This window comes from Staurois parvus, unplaced genomic scaffold, assembly GCF_062004578.1.
Source record: "Staurois parvus isolate SC_StPar_1 unplaced genomic scaffold, SC_StPar_1.0 ptg000420l, whole genome shotgun sequence".
Classification (NCBI taxonomy): domain Eukaryota; kingdom Metazoa; phylum Chordata; class Amphibia; order Anura; family Ranidae; genus Staurois; species Staurois parvus.
In genome coordinates, this window is record NW_028318216.1 from 2,828,890 (window position 1) to 2,847,319 (window position 18,430).

Sequence of the window (18,430 nt, forward strand, 5' to 3'; positions counted from 1 at the left end):
CTGGCTCGACAGCGGGCATCGGGTCACCAGGCATGACAGCGGGCACTGGGTCATCAGGCATTGGATTGTCTGGCTCGACAGCGGGCATCGGGTCACCAGGTATGACAGCGGGCACTGGGTCACCAGGCATCAGGTCATTTGGCTCGCCAGCGGGCACCGCGTCATCTGGCAAGGCAGTGGGCACCGAGTCACCAGGCACGACAGTGGGCTCCGAGTCAACTGGCATGACCGCGGGCACTGGGTCAGACATTGGATCGTCTGGCTCGACAGTGGGCATCGGGTCACCAGGCACCAGGTCATTTGGCTCGACAGCGGGCACCGCGTCATCTGGCAAGGCAGTGGGCACTGAGTCACCAGGCACGACAGTGGGCTCTGAGTCAATTGCCACGACAGCGGGCACCAGGTCATCAGGTACCGGATCGTCTGGCTCGACAGCAGGCACCGGGTCATCTGGCGCTGGATCGTCTGGCTCGACAGCGGGCATCGGGTCACCAGGCATGACAGCGGGCATTGGGTCATCAGGCATTGGATCGTCTGGCTCGACAGCGGGCATCGGGTCACCAGGCATGACAGCGGGCACTGGGTCATCAGGCATTGGATTGTCTGGCTCGACAGCGGGCATCGGGTCACCAGGTATGACAGCAGGCACTGGGTCACCAGGCATCAGGTCATTTGGCTCGCCAGCGGGCACCGCGTCATCTGGCAAGGCAGCGGGCACCGAGTCACCAGGCACGACAGTGGGCTCCGAGTCAACTGGCATGACCGCGGGCACTGGGTCAGACATTGGATCGTCTGGCTCGACAGCGGGCATCGGGTCACCAGGCATCAGGTCATTTGGCTCGACAGCGGGCACCGCGTCATCTGGCAAGGCAGTGGGCACCGAGTCACCAGGCACGACAGTGGGCTCTGAGTCAATTGGCACGACAGCGGGCACCGGGTCATCAGGTACCGGATCGTCTGGCTTGACAGCAGGCACCGGGTCATCTGGCGCTGAATCGTCTGGCTCGACAGCGGTCATCGGGTCACCAGGCATGACAGCGGGCACTGGGTCATCAGGTATTGGATCGTCTGGCTCGACAGTGGGCATCGGGTCACCAGGCATGACAGCGGGCACCGGGTCATCAGGTACCGGATCGTCTGGATCGACAGCGGGCACCGGGTCATCAGGCATTGGATCGTCTGGCTTGACAGTGGGCATCGGGTCACCAGGCATGACAGCAGACACCGGGTCATCAGGTACCGGATCGTCTGGCTCGACAGCAGGCACCGGGTCATCTGGCGCTGGATCGTCTGGCTCGACAGCGGGCATCGGGTCACCAGGTATGACAGCGGGCACCGGGTCATCAGGTACCGGATCGTCTGGCTCGACAGCGGGCATCAGGTCACCAGGCATGACAGCGGGCACTGGGTCATCAGGCATTGGATCGTCTGGCTTGACAGCGGGCATCGGGTCACCAGGTATGACAGCGGGCACTGGGTCATCAGGCGTGATAGGATCATCAGCCTGGATCAGTTCATCAGGCTGGGTACAGACATCAGACTGAAGTGCGGGTGCCGAGGCACCAGGCTGAACCACGGAAGGCAGGTTCTCAGACGGCAGGCTCACTGGTTTGGATACTGGCAGGATGGTACTGGTTGGAAAGAATTTTCGCTTTTTTCTGGTTTTAACTCCTGGAGCACTGCAAGTAAACGCAGGTCTGCAAACGAATGGAGCAGCTGAGGACAGAGAAGAGCAGGAAGATGGAACAGAGGAGGGAGCAGCCGCCACAGAGGACCTCTCCACAGGGCCAAAGAAAGGATAGGTGCAGCGAGTGGGAGCAGGGGACTGGTATGTGGTAGTTAGCAGAGTATACTGGGCCATCACTGGGGGTGCTGTCGGGGATGCAGGAAGAGTGCCTTGAGCAGAGGAATGACGTTGCAAGCTGACTGAGGCTGGGTGCAACAAGTCTGACCATGTCTGCAGTATGGGTTGAACAAAGCTCAGCTTACACAAAGCCTGTCTGGTCAAAGACTGCACTGCGTTTATACAATCCCTTAATACCTGTGGTGAACATGCAGCATAATGCTCCAAGAAGCAATCCACATCATCCTCTAATAACCATACCAGGGACTCTACCTGGTCTGCACTAAATGGTGGCAAAAAGTCATTCCTGCTTTCAGGGGTACCAGATGAAGCCAACTCTACACAAACTTGAATCAAAGGTTGCACCTCAGAGAACTCTGTGCCCTGATCTACTAGAACTTGAGCGATCCGTATACATTCTAGCAGTTGATCCCGGGTATACTCCCTCAGAGTCTGATAAGCATATTCTCTGTCATCAAAAACCAGCAGCGACAAATACACAACCTCATCAAGATCCATCCTTCCCAGCAACAAGCCAAGATGGCTTCCCTGTGCAGCCACTTCTGGTCAGGATTGGCCTTGGTGTAATGTCAGGGCTCCGGGTATGACCAGAGGTATGTGAACTGACGCAGGGAAACGCAGGCTTCAGATATGTTATAAACAATATCATTTATTAGTACTAACAATACATAAATGCAGTGCAATACTAAAACATAACACAGTGCAAACGAACCAAACCAAACCACCCACAGATAACGATACATACAATGCAAGCGTAGTCAGGCAGGCCGGGTCAATAACAATCGGGCAGGTAGGAACAGGAGGAGCAGGCAGAGAGTAGTCAGGTCACGAGCCGGGTACAGCAACTAACGGGCAGGTAGGTACAGGGGGTCAGGCAGAGAATGGTCGGGGTCACAAGCCAGGGATCAAACAGGAGAAGTCAGCAGAGGTCCGGATCAGGCAGGGTCGGCAACAAATCAGTCAGACAGGAACAGGAACAGGAATGCAGGTAACAAGATACAGGGGCCCATGGAAAAACACACACCAAGGCACAGACTGCAGGTCTGGCCATCCCTTAAATACACCTGCAATCAGCCTCAGGTGTTTGGCTGACTGCAGGGTTGAGTCTCTGATTGCTGAGAGCACCCGCTGGCCAGCCCTGGTACTGCAGCCCACAAGGCAGGTGAGTCCCACCATTATTGGCAAGTCCATTCCTGACACCATCTTTCTTGAATTCCATATGGTAGCTTGAGAACAAAAGATTTGATGCCATGAGAGGTGTCAAGGTAATTGAGACCAGGTAAGTTGATGTCAGCCTTAGCAAGTTGAAGCTCTAATAGAACATCGCTGAGTTCTTGAAACTTTAGATTGTCGCAAGCAGAAATTCTTCGGAAGCTTTGCAACCTTTTGAATAAAACATTTTCAATGGCCTCTGGGCTGCCAAAGGTATGTTCAAGTCTGCCCCAAGCAGCATTAAGGCCTGCAGCAGGGTTTTCAATATGAACTGCTTTGAGCCTCTTGATGCGTTCAGTGGACTGGGGACATAGCCATCTGATGAGTAGATCCAATTCCTCTGTGGCATTGATGTCTAGGTCACTCATTGTGACCTTTAAAAGTGGATTTCCAGCCTCTGTCATGTTCAGGCTTGTCATCAAACTTGATGTGGCTTGTCTTAACAAGCTCTCTGCAGAGCATGTATTTAGCAAACTGTTTTCAAATTTTGGGTGCATGACTGCAGGAGGAACAGAGTTGGTTGTGACGGTTGGTGGACTTACGTGGAGTGACTTGGAAACATATGTTGCTGCTAAGGCATTCAATGCCAGAACTGGCTTAAAGTCCATTGGCATATTGATTTGTAGAGTAGTGCATTTGCTAGGAGGTACTGTGTTGGTGCCAAAGTAAGGTGGACGGTCTATTAAACACATACCAGTGTCTGTGGCTAGCTGAGATGCTGCAGTCTGATGTATTGGAGGATATAAGGGCAAATCGTCTTGAGGTACAGCAGGTGCAGAGAAGAGACTTTGAGTACTTTGGTTGCTGTGACAGGGAGTTGACGTTCTGGAGAGGTGTGTGAAGAATCTGAGACATAAGATACAACGGAGTGTCTGGAACTGTTGTCTTTCCTTTTTACTAGCGGCTTGTTCTAATACCCTTAATCTTACCATGGCTGTGGCATGCTCACATTGTTTTTCCAAAACTTCAATTTCTGTCTTTTGGCGTGTGGCTTCAGCTTCTTTCTCTGCTTTCTGATGTGCGGCCTGAGCCTCCATTTCTGCTTTCTTTTGGGCGAAAGCTGCCTGAATTTTAGCAGCTTCAGCATCAGCACGGGCTTTTATTAGTTGTTGACTGAGTGTAGAAGATCTTGATTGTATGGATTTGAAAGATCTTGAGTAGTGTCTAGTACAGTGATGGCGAACCGCTGGCATGCAGAGCCATCTCAGTGGGCACACCAGGAAGAAGAGGAAGATGAGCGCACACGGACCACGCACACTGACCGGCCATCCAGATCTCGTCCACACTGGACCCCCATCAAACTACATTTCCCACATGTCTCTGGGGCCAGGGTGGGTGTGGACGAGAGGAAACAGCTCCTATGCGGATCTGGCACCAGGGGTGATGTAGCCGTGGATGGGTGTGGAAGAGAGGAAGAGGCTCCCACACTGCTCCAGGGCCAGGGGCAAAGTGTTCAGCGTGGATGGGAATGAGCTGCTGGGTTGGAAGCCACATCGACACTGCCAGAGGTGAGATTAACTGCTTGCAGTGTCATCCATCAGTGCCCAGAAGTGTCACCCATCAGTGCCCAGCAGTGTCGCCTGTCAGTGCTGCCCAGCAGTGTCACCCATCAGTGCCACCCATCAATGATGCCCAGCAGTGTCATCCATCAGTGCCCAGAAGTGTCACCCATCAGTGCCCAGCAGTGTCGCCTGTCAGTGCTGCCCAGCAGTGCAACTTGTCAGTGCTGCCCAGCAGTGCCACCTGTCAGTGCCCAGCAGTGTCGTCCATCAGTGCCACCTATCAATGATGCCCAGCAGTGTCATCCATCAGTGCCCAGAAGTGTCACCCATCAGTGCCCAGCAGTGTCGCCTGTCAGTGCTGCCCAGCAGTGCCACCTGTCAGTGCTGCCCAGCAGTCCCACCTGTCAGTGCCCAGCAGTGTCGCCCATCAGTGCTGCCCATCAGTGCCACCCATCAATGATGCCCAGCAGTGCCACTGATCAGTGCCGTCTGTCAGTGCCTCCAGTTGGTGCTATCAGTCAGTGCCGCTTATCAGTGCCCACCATTGCTGCAGATCAGTGCATCATCAGTGCCTCCTCATCAATGCCCACCAGTGCCGCCTCATCAGTGCTACCTATCTCTGCCGCCTCATCAATGCCCATCAGTGCTGCCTATTAGTGCAGCCTCACCAACGCACATCAAAGAAGAAATATTACCTGTTTGCAAAATTTTATAATAGAAGCAAAGAAAACCTTTTATGTTTTTAATTTTTTGCTCTTTTTTAATTTATAGTGCAAAAAATAAAACACCCAGTGGTGATTAAATACCACCAAAAAAAGCTCTATTTGTGTGAAAAAATGAGTGTTGCATGACCGCACAATTGTCATTGTCAAGTGCAACAGCACTGAAAGCTGAAAATTGGTCTGGGCAGGAAGGGGGTAGAAGTGCCTGGTAGGCAAGTGGTTAATTGAAGTGTTGGCACTTTGAAATAAAAAAGTTGGTTTTGTGTTGCAGTTTTGGGCACTCGGGCTCAAAAAGGTTCGCCATCACTGGTCTAGTAGATGCAGAGTGACAAGACCTGGATTCATGGAGCTGTGTTATTCTCACTTTTGCCTTTGTCTTTGTTCACACCACTAAATTGACTCTTTCAAGATTGAGCTCCTCAAAACTCATTAATTCTTCCAATGACCCTTGAGTGTACCGCTTTAAGAGAGCAATATATTTAACACACAGTCTTTGATAATTCTCATAAGCAACATTCAATTGCTGGATAGCGCCTTCTAGTTGTATTGGCTCATGAGATTGTTAGGAGAGAGCAGACATGCATTTAACAGCATTGGACCGTAAGTCATTAATATTAGACAGCAATTCTTCCTTGTCAGCATTAGGAGTATCTTGCACCTTCCAGGTTGGTTTTGTTAAGCGTTTTTCTCTTTTATCTAATTCAGAGTTCAAGTTCTGCTCTGAATGAAGCTCTGATTGTGGTTGTGTATTAGTTTCCCCAGACTGTATATTACTGTCCTGAAAAATCATGTTAGCAAGGAGAGGGGTTGGTAGAAAGTTTACAGAGAAATGTATCAGTTTTTCTGAGGGTGAGCTCAGGTTTCCTAGGTAATGGTTTCAGAAAAGTTTTCTTTTACTTTCTAAGATTTCACAGACAAGCCATGTGCTAATGCATGCAGATGCAGTGTATACACTTGCAGTTGTAAGACATTAATAAAACAAACAGATTGCGCTAGTAAAAAAAAAAGTGTCCAAAAAAAGATTAAAAATTATAGGGTAAATATATAGAGTTGTGTTCAAAATAATAGCAGTGTGTTGAAAAAAGTGAATAAAGCTCAAAATCCTTCTAACAGCTTTTATTTCCATACACACAAATGCATTGGGACACTACACATTCTATTCCAAATCAAAACATGAAGAAAAATATATCAAATTTGTGTTGCTCCTCTCAAAAAATTGAAGAAAAGTGAATATTAGACTGTTCAAAAAAATAGCAGTGTTTGTATTCTTCTTTACAAACTCAAACATTCACTATATAAACTGAAAACTGAAGATTTTGCTTTCCTTTGAATCAATTAATATTTAGTTGTATAAGCACTGTTTCTGAGAACTGCTGTTTTTTTCCCTCAGAAACTGCATTTTTGATGTCACCTAACAAGTTTTCTATTGGATTAAGATCCGGGGATTGGGCTGGCCACTCCATAACGTCAATCTTGTTGGTCTGGAACCAAGATGTTGCAATTTTACTGGTGTGTTTGGGGTCGTTGACTTGTTGGAACACCCATTTCAAGGGCATTTCCTCTTCAGCATAAGGCAGCATGACCTCTTCAAGTATTCTGATGTATTGAAACTGATCCATGATCCCTGGTATGCGATAAATAGGCCCAACACTGTAGTATGAGAAACATCCCCATATCATGATGCTTGCACAACCATGCTTCACTGTCTTCACAGTGTACTGTGGCTTGAATTCAGTGTTTGGGGGTCATCTGATAAACTGTCTCCGGCCACTAGACCCAAAAAGAACAATCTTACTTTCATCAGTCCACAAAATGTTGCACCATTTCTCTTTAGGCCAGTCAATGTGCTCTTTGGCAAATTGTAACCTCTTCAGCACGTCTTTTTTTCAACAGTGGGACTTTGCGGGGGCTTCTTGAAGATAGCTTGGCTTCACATAGGCGTCTTCTAATTGTAACAGTACTCACAGGTAACTTTAGACCTTCTTTGATCTTCCTGGAGCTGATTGTTGGCTGAGTCCTTGCCATTTTGGCTATTCTTCTATCCATTTGAATGGTAGTTTTTTGCTTTCTTCCACGTCTTTCAGGTTTTGGTTGCCATTTTAAAGCATTTGTGACCATTTTAAGCTAAGCAGCCTATCATTTTCTGTACTGCTTTATATGTTTTCCCCTCTCCAATCAACTTTTTAATCAAGGTACGCTGTTCTGAACAATGTCTGGAATGACCCATTTTCCTCAGAATTTCAGAGAGAAATGCACTGTAACCAGCAAGTACAACATTTGCTGCCTTCCTTCCTTAAATAAGGGGAATAATTGCCACCTGTTTTTCAAAGAATGAATGACCTCACTAATAGAACTCCACACTGCTATGTTTTTGAACATGCCCCTTTCAATTAGTGATTCAATTACACAGAATCAGCAGCATGCATCTTGACTGTTGGGTCTGTTGGATTTCTATTACTCTACTACACCTGCTAGTAAATTATTTGCCATGTAGAAATATCATTTCTACCAAAAACAGTGATTGATCAGGTTAGTGATGTCTGACTGCTTTTATTTTGAGCACAACTGTGTATAAATCATATAAAGTCCCACAATAACTCTTAAATAGTGTTGCTGATGAAAAAGTGTTCAAACAAAATCCACCAAGTGCCAATCCACCACCTTTATATGATTTATATATATATTTACCATATATATTTTTTTTGGACACTTTCTTTTTTTACTAGCACAATCTGTTTGTTTTATCATTTATGCACCTTATGGATATAGGGCTGATTTTGCAGCTGGTATAACTTATTTTTATATTGTGAGATATATATTTTTGTGGCGCCATCTATATTTATCTGCATAGTTGTAAGACATTCACATCAATAATTTGTCCTGACATTGATGAGTGTTATGCTGAGAAATACTTGCAGATGTGTACAGGATAGTTGCACATTCTGTAGCTGCTATTCCAGTGTACATATAACATCTCACTGTGAATCCAAAGCTAGCAAGGATCCTATGAAGACATTTCACAGATCTTTCGGTCTCTTGTCTGACTGTTCTGTCTCTCCAATCTAAGTATTGAAAGTGTGATCTCTGTAACTTACAGTTTTGATGAGATAGAAATAACTCCAATCTTAGTTGAATAACACAGGCAGTGACTTGATCTAGATGACACCTTGTAGATCTTGTGAAGTTTATTGCATAAACTGAGAGAATCTTACAACAATGAACATCTGATTGGTCAAAAGATTATAATGTGATCTGCTTCCATAAGACATGAGGCTAGAAACTGAAATGCATTACTTGGAAAGGGTGAAGTAGATCTTGTGAAGTTTATTGCATAAACTGAGAGAATCTTACAACAATGAACATCTGATTGGTCAAAAGATTATAATGTGATCTGCTTCCATAAGACATGAGGCTAGAAACTGAAATGCATTACTTGGAAAGGGTGGAGCTATCTATACAGCCTAAACTAAACCAGAGGACAGGGAGGACCAGAGACAAAATACAAAGAACACTTAAAAGCATATGACATATGTAATGTTGTAAGTTATACACCTGACCCCTGCATTGTATATGTCATGTTGTACATTATATTAATTCTGAGAACTAGCAACTAATTTTATTACACAGGATTTTTACAACCTATGAAAACCTTTCACCCATCAGCTGCCACAACAGGTGTCACAGTATGTGTATAATCTTTTTAAACCAAAATGTATTTGCATCGTAATTGGTGTTTATCACTGTACTCTCTGCAAGAGCTGTTGGATTGCCACAATATAAATAGGCTATACAGACTAAAGTTGTAGCTAGCTAAACAAATATATAAATAATATTACTTCTTGAAGGTGGTGCATGAAAGTCCCAGGTGACTTTGGAATCACTAAGACCAGATTGTATGTAATGTACGATTTTTTTTTCTGGCCCAACATGCTTAGTAATATACTGTAGCAAACTACTGTTGATCCTTTGCTATCTGCCAGCAGATTGTCAAGGAAGAAGATAATCAGAGAGCTCCACTACAACCTTTCACTATAATTGATGAACCTTTCAAGAGGGTGGTGATGGATATTATTAGGACACTAGCCATTCCTAGCAGTTTAGGCAAACATTACATTCTGACCGTAGTGTACTATGCCACCCAGTACCCAGACACTATGGCACTATCTTTCCTCAGGGCAAACAAGGTTGCTGATCTTTTTCATTGGGAATCTTTATGAGAGTAGGGATTCCTGCAAGGCTTCTCCGTGATCACAGACCACAGTTTGAGTCTGAACTGATGCATATCATAGCTTGTTCTTACAGATGACTTGTTTGTGCAATCTTTTCAATAGGACCTTGACACAGATACTTCATTTTTTGGAGTCACAGGGAAGGAACTAGGAATGTTTGCTTCACCTATTGTTACTGTATGTGAAAAAGTAAATAGGTATTAAGAGAAGAGTTTTCTAGAGATTTCTAGACTTGTTGGCAGTATCCTTATTTACAACTTGTTGAAATGAATGCACAGCACATGAGATGATAGACAAGCATTAACATCTCTTAGAACAGAGATTTAATTACCAAAGTAGACCTAACATTTAGACAGGTAATCTCAGGCAGTGAAAAGGCAAGGTCATCCAGTGTCCAGGGCAAAGCTGGCAAACTGCACCCCCCTTCCCTTACTTCCTGGGTGGAGTGATTCCATGGAGCCAATTGCAGAGTATTTCGGTGTCAAAATGTATATAATGTTAGTGACGTATCATGGAATAGTGCCGATGGTTGTGGTACACTGCACTGAAAATTTTAATATTGGTGCACAAATATGGATTTAAAAGCATTGAAGGAAAAATGTCCTTGTGTAGGAAGTGTCACTGGAATGGAAAAAAAAATGTCCCTGTGTAGGTAGTGTCACTGGAAGGAAAACAAAATGTCCCTGTGTAGGTAGTGTCACTGGAAGGAAAAAAAAAAATGTCCCCGCGTCATTGTTGCCAAGAGGAAAAATGGTGCTGCAACTGTGTTAGGTGGGAATTAAAAAAAAAAAAAAAAAAAAAAAAGCTCGAGGAGGTGACACGGAGAGGGGAAATTTGTAGTTGAGTTGTTCCCCACCCACTGTGTATTTACTCCATTCAAACCTTTCCAGTGCCTGCTGGGAATGAAGACAGTTGATTTTTCTTCCTGTCTCTTGTCATGTGATATGTCTTGTAATGTGATATGCGACATGACAAGGGGAGACCGGAAGAACCTCAGCAGGTTGCTATTGAAGAGGGGCAGCTGAATTCTCACTTAGCAGCTATTGAGGCCCATGCTTTGACAGGAGTGATTATGCAGTCATCGTTGTCAGCAAGCTGCTGGAGAAAGGAGCAGCAGAAGCTCCCAATGTGCTCCCTCGCCTCCACAAAGAGAAGGTAATGTTTCAACAGAAACATGTGCCATCATGCAGGTACATATACCAGAGCATATCGTTTTTGAGCAATAAAGACAAAAAGAAACCATTATCTCCCATGTAAATGCTTTTATTCAAAGTTATAACTTTGTATATACATCAACACAATAATAGGTCTTTATATATTATGTACATAATAATGTATAATGCACAAACATAAAATGTTTTGTACCTTCTCTGTGAATTCATCATACCAAATGTCCTCATATTTTCAATTATACCAGGGAAAGGGTTTGGCAGTCAATTAACTTAATTTGATTTAAAATATACTTGACCCATGAGGTGCAATTATACTGTAATAAAACACTACAGACTAAATTGGCAGATATGGCCAGGACTCTGAGGCAGGAGGTGCAACCTGTTTTTAATGCTGCAGGCCTAAGCATCAGTCATTTTGTGAGTTCGTATTTTAGGACAACAAACCACAAGATTTATAATACAACCCAGACAAATGTAATATGAAGCCAGCTGTAGGATGACCCCTCCTGTGGCTCTCAATCCTCGGTTGGCCAGATTTACCATTTAGGTGTCCGTTTATGACACAGAGAATAGCTGCGATTCAACAGATCTCAGCTATTCTCTGGTCATTCACAGTTTATGACACTCAGGAGATCATGTCAGCCCTTCTCTGGAGATCTGTGTTCTCCCTCCAGATTCTCCAGTCCAGAGCTGGAGAGTCAGAGGGACCGAAAACTAAGCAGAGATAATTTACCTCTGTTTAGTAAACTGATCTTTTACTGTAATCTCGCAAGATTATAGTAAAATGAGCCGTTTTCCAGAGTTTGTAGACCGTTCTCCAGCGTTTGGAGACCGTTCTCCCTTCGTTCGGAGAACTGCTTCATAAACTGCATTCACGGGAGAACTGTGTTCTCCGAGAATGCCGGAGAACTGAGCAGTGATCTATTACCGCTGGTTCATAAACGGACACCTTTATCAGGGACTCATGCACAGGTGACTAGATTTATGTGACAGACAAAAAACTATAATTGTCAGACAAAGCCTACAATGGCAGCCTCCCTCCATATCCTTACAGGACTGGCTTCCTTTAAATTCATCTGGTCAGCTTACTGCACTTTAGCCTCATAAGTGGCAACAGTTTGTAATAGGAAGGTTGGATTTTATATGACTGGCAGGTAGAAAACAACAGCATTAGTGATCAACTAATGATTTAAGTACTTCCTTGGTGTTCCTCCTAATTATTCCAAATATAATATATTATGAGTTAATGGCACCTCAAAGACCCACATCATTTTTAAGTTACAATATATAGATTTCCAAAGGTAGCCACGTCACTAAGTGCACAGATGTTCACGCACAATGAAATCCATATAAATCTAAAACTACCAATAGGTGTGCTAGGACAATTCCTTTTATTTATACAACCATGTATAAAAGCACTTGTTCCTGGTGAATAGACAGACTCCATATGTATGACCATTACTTCAACTATGCTGCTGGTGACAGGTACCTTAAGGCAGGTCATACATGATTCATTTTCTTTTGTTCAATCAGCAAGGTTGAATTAAGAAAAACTGATTTCTTCACCCACACATTCATGATGGATGGGAGAATCTACCCGCTCCCCCTGCCGAGCTATCATATTCTGACAGTGGGTAGACTTCCCCACCATCAGAATACATTCATCAGCAACACTGGCTATAGCTGGTAGCACCAAGCAAAAATTTTTCAACAGGCTGATTGTACAGAAGTCAATCAAGAGAGGGATCAAAATGCAGCCTGTCATTGCTGAACCCACCAAAATTTGACCCATCTGTGGTTAGCTTAAGGAACACGAGAGGATCATGGAGGCTGCCATTGCTACCTATCCTTTGGGAAGGATAGTTCCCTGGTTGTCAAGTTGATGCTTTGGCTTCAGGGCTGTCTGAGTTGCTGACCGGGAACATGTATAAAGATCACGTCTGATTGAAAGTACAGCGAGGCAGGAGTCTAAAAAATTCATGCATTAGACACAGTTAGGCAACTAGCCTTTTCAAAAAGAGGCAGCAATGGCAGACCTAATACATCCCTCATGATGGCATTACTTTGAAGAAATAGGTAGGCTGCCATTGCTGACCTTTAAAATGTCTGTAGTTCAGGCCACGGTGATAATTCAAAATGTAACAGAGAAAACAAAACAGGTGACCAAAAAAAAAAAAAAAAGACAAGACAACCTACCCGTGTTTTATTTTTATTTAAAAAAGAACAAATAAATGCAATGAAAAAAAAAAACAAAAATGTTGAACTGAGGATTTAACTGTTATAGTTGTAAGATTTCAAGTGTAGGCAGTAAACCACTTCTTATATACATACATATGCTCCTTTACCATGTCACAGTGTTAATTCTTCTTAACAGTCATTTGAGACACATAGAAATACATATACATTAATTAAAAAAAATAACTTTGTATTAGCAGAATACATTTTCCCCACTGTGCGCAAAAATGAAGGTCAACAGGAAGAAGTTAAATGATGCATTCATTTATAATAAAAATATATAAAAGTCTGTAACATACTTTGCAGTTTCATAATGTTAAATAGTGATAAACATGTAAATTATGTCCATTTCTCAGGCAGAAGTGATCACATGACTTACAAAGCAGATAACTTCCACCACAGGTTAAAGTGTATGTCCAACCACAGTTTTTTGTTTTTTTAAAGTTTTGGATAACGTGGGAGGGTACCCCCCACCCCCTCTTCCTGTCTTGTGAAACCACTTACAGCAGGACAGGAAATTAGGGTAAATCTCACTTATGGGAACCTTAGGGAATAGAAACCAGGCAGGTTTTTCCCTCTCCCACTCTATCCAAAATTAGAGAAAATGTTTTTATTTTTTTCTTTTATCTTGACATACGCCTTACATTCAATAAAATCCCCTCTGTAGTGTACAAGGTCTAAAGTTTATGAACATTATCAGGTGTGCTGATGCATGTGAAGTAAGCCTGACATTGACATTTTTCATCACATTGAGTATCACAGATAATCTGTTCTGTGGATCCCCCCCCAAAAAAATCCAATCTAGTACTTAAAGCTGAAGTTCCGGAGAAAAAAAAAAAAAAAAAAAAAAAGCTACCCTTGCAGTGGGGCTGTCCCTGGTTGCAAGGGGTAAATGCTCATTTCATAGGGTTGCAAGGGCTAAATATACTAGTCTCACCATAAAATCCTTTTATTGGAGTCCACTGGGGGACACAGAAAGTCTAACAATTTGAAGGTTAAAGATTTCCTGTGTCCTTCAATGGACAAGAAAGAAAATCAACTATACTTATCTTCTACTTCGATTCCATGGCAGCTGGCACTGCTCTACCCTCTATGCTCCAGGTTGCAGAGAGGCCCTTGGTTACTTCACCTACAACACAGGAATGCTGGCTCTGCATTGAAGAGGACGACATTGTGAGGCCAGCAGTGTGCCTACAACTTTGCAAGTTGGTAAAGGAAAGTGGCGAAGGGCGGCTGGGTCATGCAGCTGGGAAGAAGCCTGCAAGTAAAGAATAAGGCAAGTATAGTTGCTTTTTGTGTAACTACTGTATATGCAACCAGCAGTCTCCACTACCACAGTGATCACCACGGTCCTGCTGAATAACTAATGCAGTGGGTCACTTGTTCAGCATTGGTGCAATTCATAGCATGCTTTGCATTTTTCTCAGTGAATGCAAGGTGTACTCTGATTGAACTAGATAGAGATGTGAAGGTGACGTAATTGCCCCGCCTCTCCACCTCATCCAGAGAATACTCATTCATTGAAAAAAATGCAATCCTTTTTGTGAACAGCACCCTATGCCGAGTAAGAAACTTCCTATGGTTAATATGCAGCAGGCAGCCACTTGGCTGGACCTTTAAGACAGCAGTGATCACTGTAGCAGTAGAATTGTTGCCAGAACTACATATAATGAACAGGGACATATCTCCAGTGGGTAAGACAGACAATAGTATCCTTAAAAATATTTATACATTTGTATTTGTATGCATTAAAAATATATAACAAACAATCTTTAAAAAAACATTACAAACAGGGACATCAATAAGTCGTATGAACAAAGGCGACTTAGATTGTAGAGTCCCTGGAGACCATTTCAGGTTGACGTGTTTCGCTGGAAACTCACTTCCTCAGGACCTCAAATCTCCAGCAATAGCGAAGTCACTATAATATTATCAAATAAATGCACATTAAAAACATTATACAAATATATATTATACTACGCACAAACAGAATCTTCTACACTCCAACACCAGTAATTAAATAGAACTACTATTCAACAATACAAATCTTTAAATATCCTACCCCCTATTTGAAGGAGGAAGAGAAACACCATTATATATATATATATATATATATATATATATATATATATATATATAAAACATACCGGTAATTGGATATTGTTTTGTATGAGTTATATTTAAAAGTCCCAAAGTATGATAGACCTGTATGTCTATGTGTCATTTATATCTGAACATTCCCATATGTCTGTATAGATATATGACTTTAACATAGATGTATTCACAGGTATACTATACATAATATCACTTCCATACCTCAGGACGAGGTCCCGAGAAAGTGCGTCAACCTGAAATAATGGTCTCCAGGGACTCTACCATCTAAGTCACCTTTGTTCACATAACTTATTGACATTCCTTTGTAATGTTTTTAAAGATTGTGTATGTGTGTATGTTCTATATTTTTAATGCATACAAATAAAAATGATACATATTTTTAAAGATGGTTACCATATGTAAAGTCCCTTTTCAATATATGTAGTTTTGGCAATAATTCTTACAGGGATGATATTCTCCAGTGGGAGGCTATATCATATCACATCTATGAAAGTCCACTGTAGCAATGGGGACTACTAAAGTGATTCTTCGGTTCCACAAGTATGACATTTGCATCCTTACATTGGTCTAAGCTGGACCAATGTAACTTTGCTATTGAACTCCAGGTATGGGTTTTAGTTTTATTGTTGAACTCCAGGCAATTATAAGAAAAACAAAATTTAATTCAGTTGTGTATTCCTTTAGAATTAACCTGTCTTTTTAACAACCTCTTGGGGCAACACTAGGAGCTGGTTAGGCTCTGCTGCATGCACATGTGCTGATAGTAGAAGAGTCAGAGTGGGTCATCACCTCTGTTTACTGATAAGAATCTTAACACAATAAATTGTGTGAATATATGCTTCAATTATTCAATCATGAGAAAATCTAATTTCAGTTTATTCCACCTGCACATAATTTGGATATTTGAGGCGTGTGAAGATTTTCATCTTCTTCAGTAAATCAACCCAGATGTGTTGCTGCTTCCTCATTGTCAAATTAGCTGGTTGTAGGTGAGGACATGACATGAATGAATTCCTTAAAATGTATGTAAACCCAACTCCACCAGATGGTCCTTTTTATTTATTAAATAAGGAACCATTTACATCTTTGCATTGCAGTAACATGCTGTTCGTTTTGAATGATACCCCAACGCAAATACATGCACATGCATTGCAGTGTCCCACCGTGCACAGCAATGCACCATTGTAAATATTGTATTTTCTCCACTTAACGTTTTGGTGTGTTTGCGGCCCCATATTTTCATATTATATTTGGGCCATAACTGTTGAAGCCATACTAAATACCTGGTGATTTTTTCCAGTCCCCTTGTGCAGAATATGCTTACTCTGGGTTTTAGACCATGCTGAGCACAGAAATAGATCCATGCTAGCGTGGTCAGTTGGTGGCCTTGTTTTTTTCTAAAGCGAAATACAGGATGTTGAACCAATGCATTGCATGCTTGTATTCCCATAGCCAGCCTGTAACATCACAGCCTGACATGTCCCTCTCCCTGCCCTGCTTAGCTTGTCATAAAAATACAGTACTTGCTGTGCATGTTATAAGTTTATTAATGTGGTTTGTTTGCTAAAACTACGTCGATAGGTAATATTATATATAACAGTGACAAAAAAAAATTGATAAAGAAATATTATACTGAATGCAAATAAATATGAGAAACAAATTAATAAAATAAAATTCCAGTTCATCAACTGCACAAATACTTCAAAAGTCCGCCAAAAGAAAAATTAAAAAATTGTGATAAAGTGCAAAACTCCTTCTAATCTGCTGAAATCTCCATGTGAGCGAATGACAATAACTGACTGAATAAAGTGCAAGAATAACTTCACTCAAGTATCACCACGTGCTCCAGAGGAAAGACCTCCCCCAATTCAGTGGCACTCACCAGATATCGCAGCCCATCCAAACTTGATAGGCAATTGCGCTTATGGTGAGTGTCAGACGTTCTAAAGCTCATCAGTCGGCTAGCCCTTCATCAATTAGAGACTGTTTAAGTGGCAGGACATCCTCCAAACTATTTTACTATATTTCAGCTAGGTGATAATACGTGATATAGTTGCTCAGATTTGCATTTTGCCTCAAACAGGAAAGCACACCAAATATTGCAAAGACCACTGATGCACTTTCCTCCCTGGAACACAACGCGATGTCCACACCCAGCAAGAGTTTCTTTTGTTGGACTGATTTTGAAGTATTTGTGCATTTGATTAAATCGGAATTTTATTTTATTGATTTGTTTCACATATTCATATTTATTTGCTTTCAGTATAATATTTCTTTATCAATTTTTTGTCCCCATATTTTTTTTGCACTACTTTCACTTGTCATTATAAAGATTCATGGGGTGATCATTGTTATACTCACTATTTAATGTAGCAGCATTTATATACATCTTATTCATTTATATGAGGTGTTCACTTATTTAGTTGTTAGGTTATTTATATTCATATATTTTTCTTTTGCGTGGTGAATATACACTTGAAATATTTATCTTTTTATGCCGATAGGTAAGTGCTTTTTAAAAGCACAAATGATAAACATACTAACAAAGAACGTGGAGTCAACCCCCCCCCCAGCTGGACAGCCACACACCCGGCAGGGGTGTGTGGCTGGACAGAATTACGAAGTATAACCTTAATGAAAACTTTTTTTTTTATAGATAGAGTGGTGAAGTATTAGAACTCACTGTCAGGTTTTGATTGCGGTTTATCCCTGGGAGATTCACACTCTCCATTTGTTCTGATCCTCAATTTCACTGGGAACGAAAGCAGGGGTAAACCCAACTAGAACAGGAATAGAATGGAAATCTTCAAATGTTGACACTGTTCTAGTGACAGATGTCAAAGCGGACATTTTCATGCAGTTGCGCAAGCAGAACATGGAGTGAGAGTGAAATCTCCTTAATGAGACACAAATGGCTTTAGATATACTTTAAAGGCAGCTTGCATATAGGCAACTATTGAGAGTGGAAAAATCAGGTATTTAAGATGGAGTCAAAAAAATTACTTGTACAAGTATATAAACTCATGCAGCTTTGTGAACAGACACTAAACAGCCATTCGGATGCTGTGAAAGTATCCCTTTTATTTGGGTACGCTCCATGCACCTCTGAATTCCACAGCTGAAATTACATTTACCTTGATAAAACGTACTGCATCTTCAACCCAGTGTTAAATGCAAATGCCAATAAAGCTTTACCTTGGGTAAAATCCAAACTTAACCTTGCTGTGGGACCCTCCCCACACAGCAAGGTTTAAATACTCATTTCTATCAAGGGGAACATTAAAATGCAGTCTTAATTCGCTTATCCTTTGCTCCCAGACTTCCTCACAGCTCCACAACTGGTTCAGAAGCAGTGTCTCTTTACTGCTCGATAGGTCAC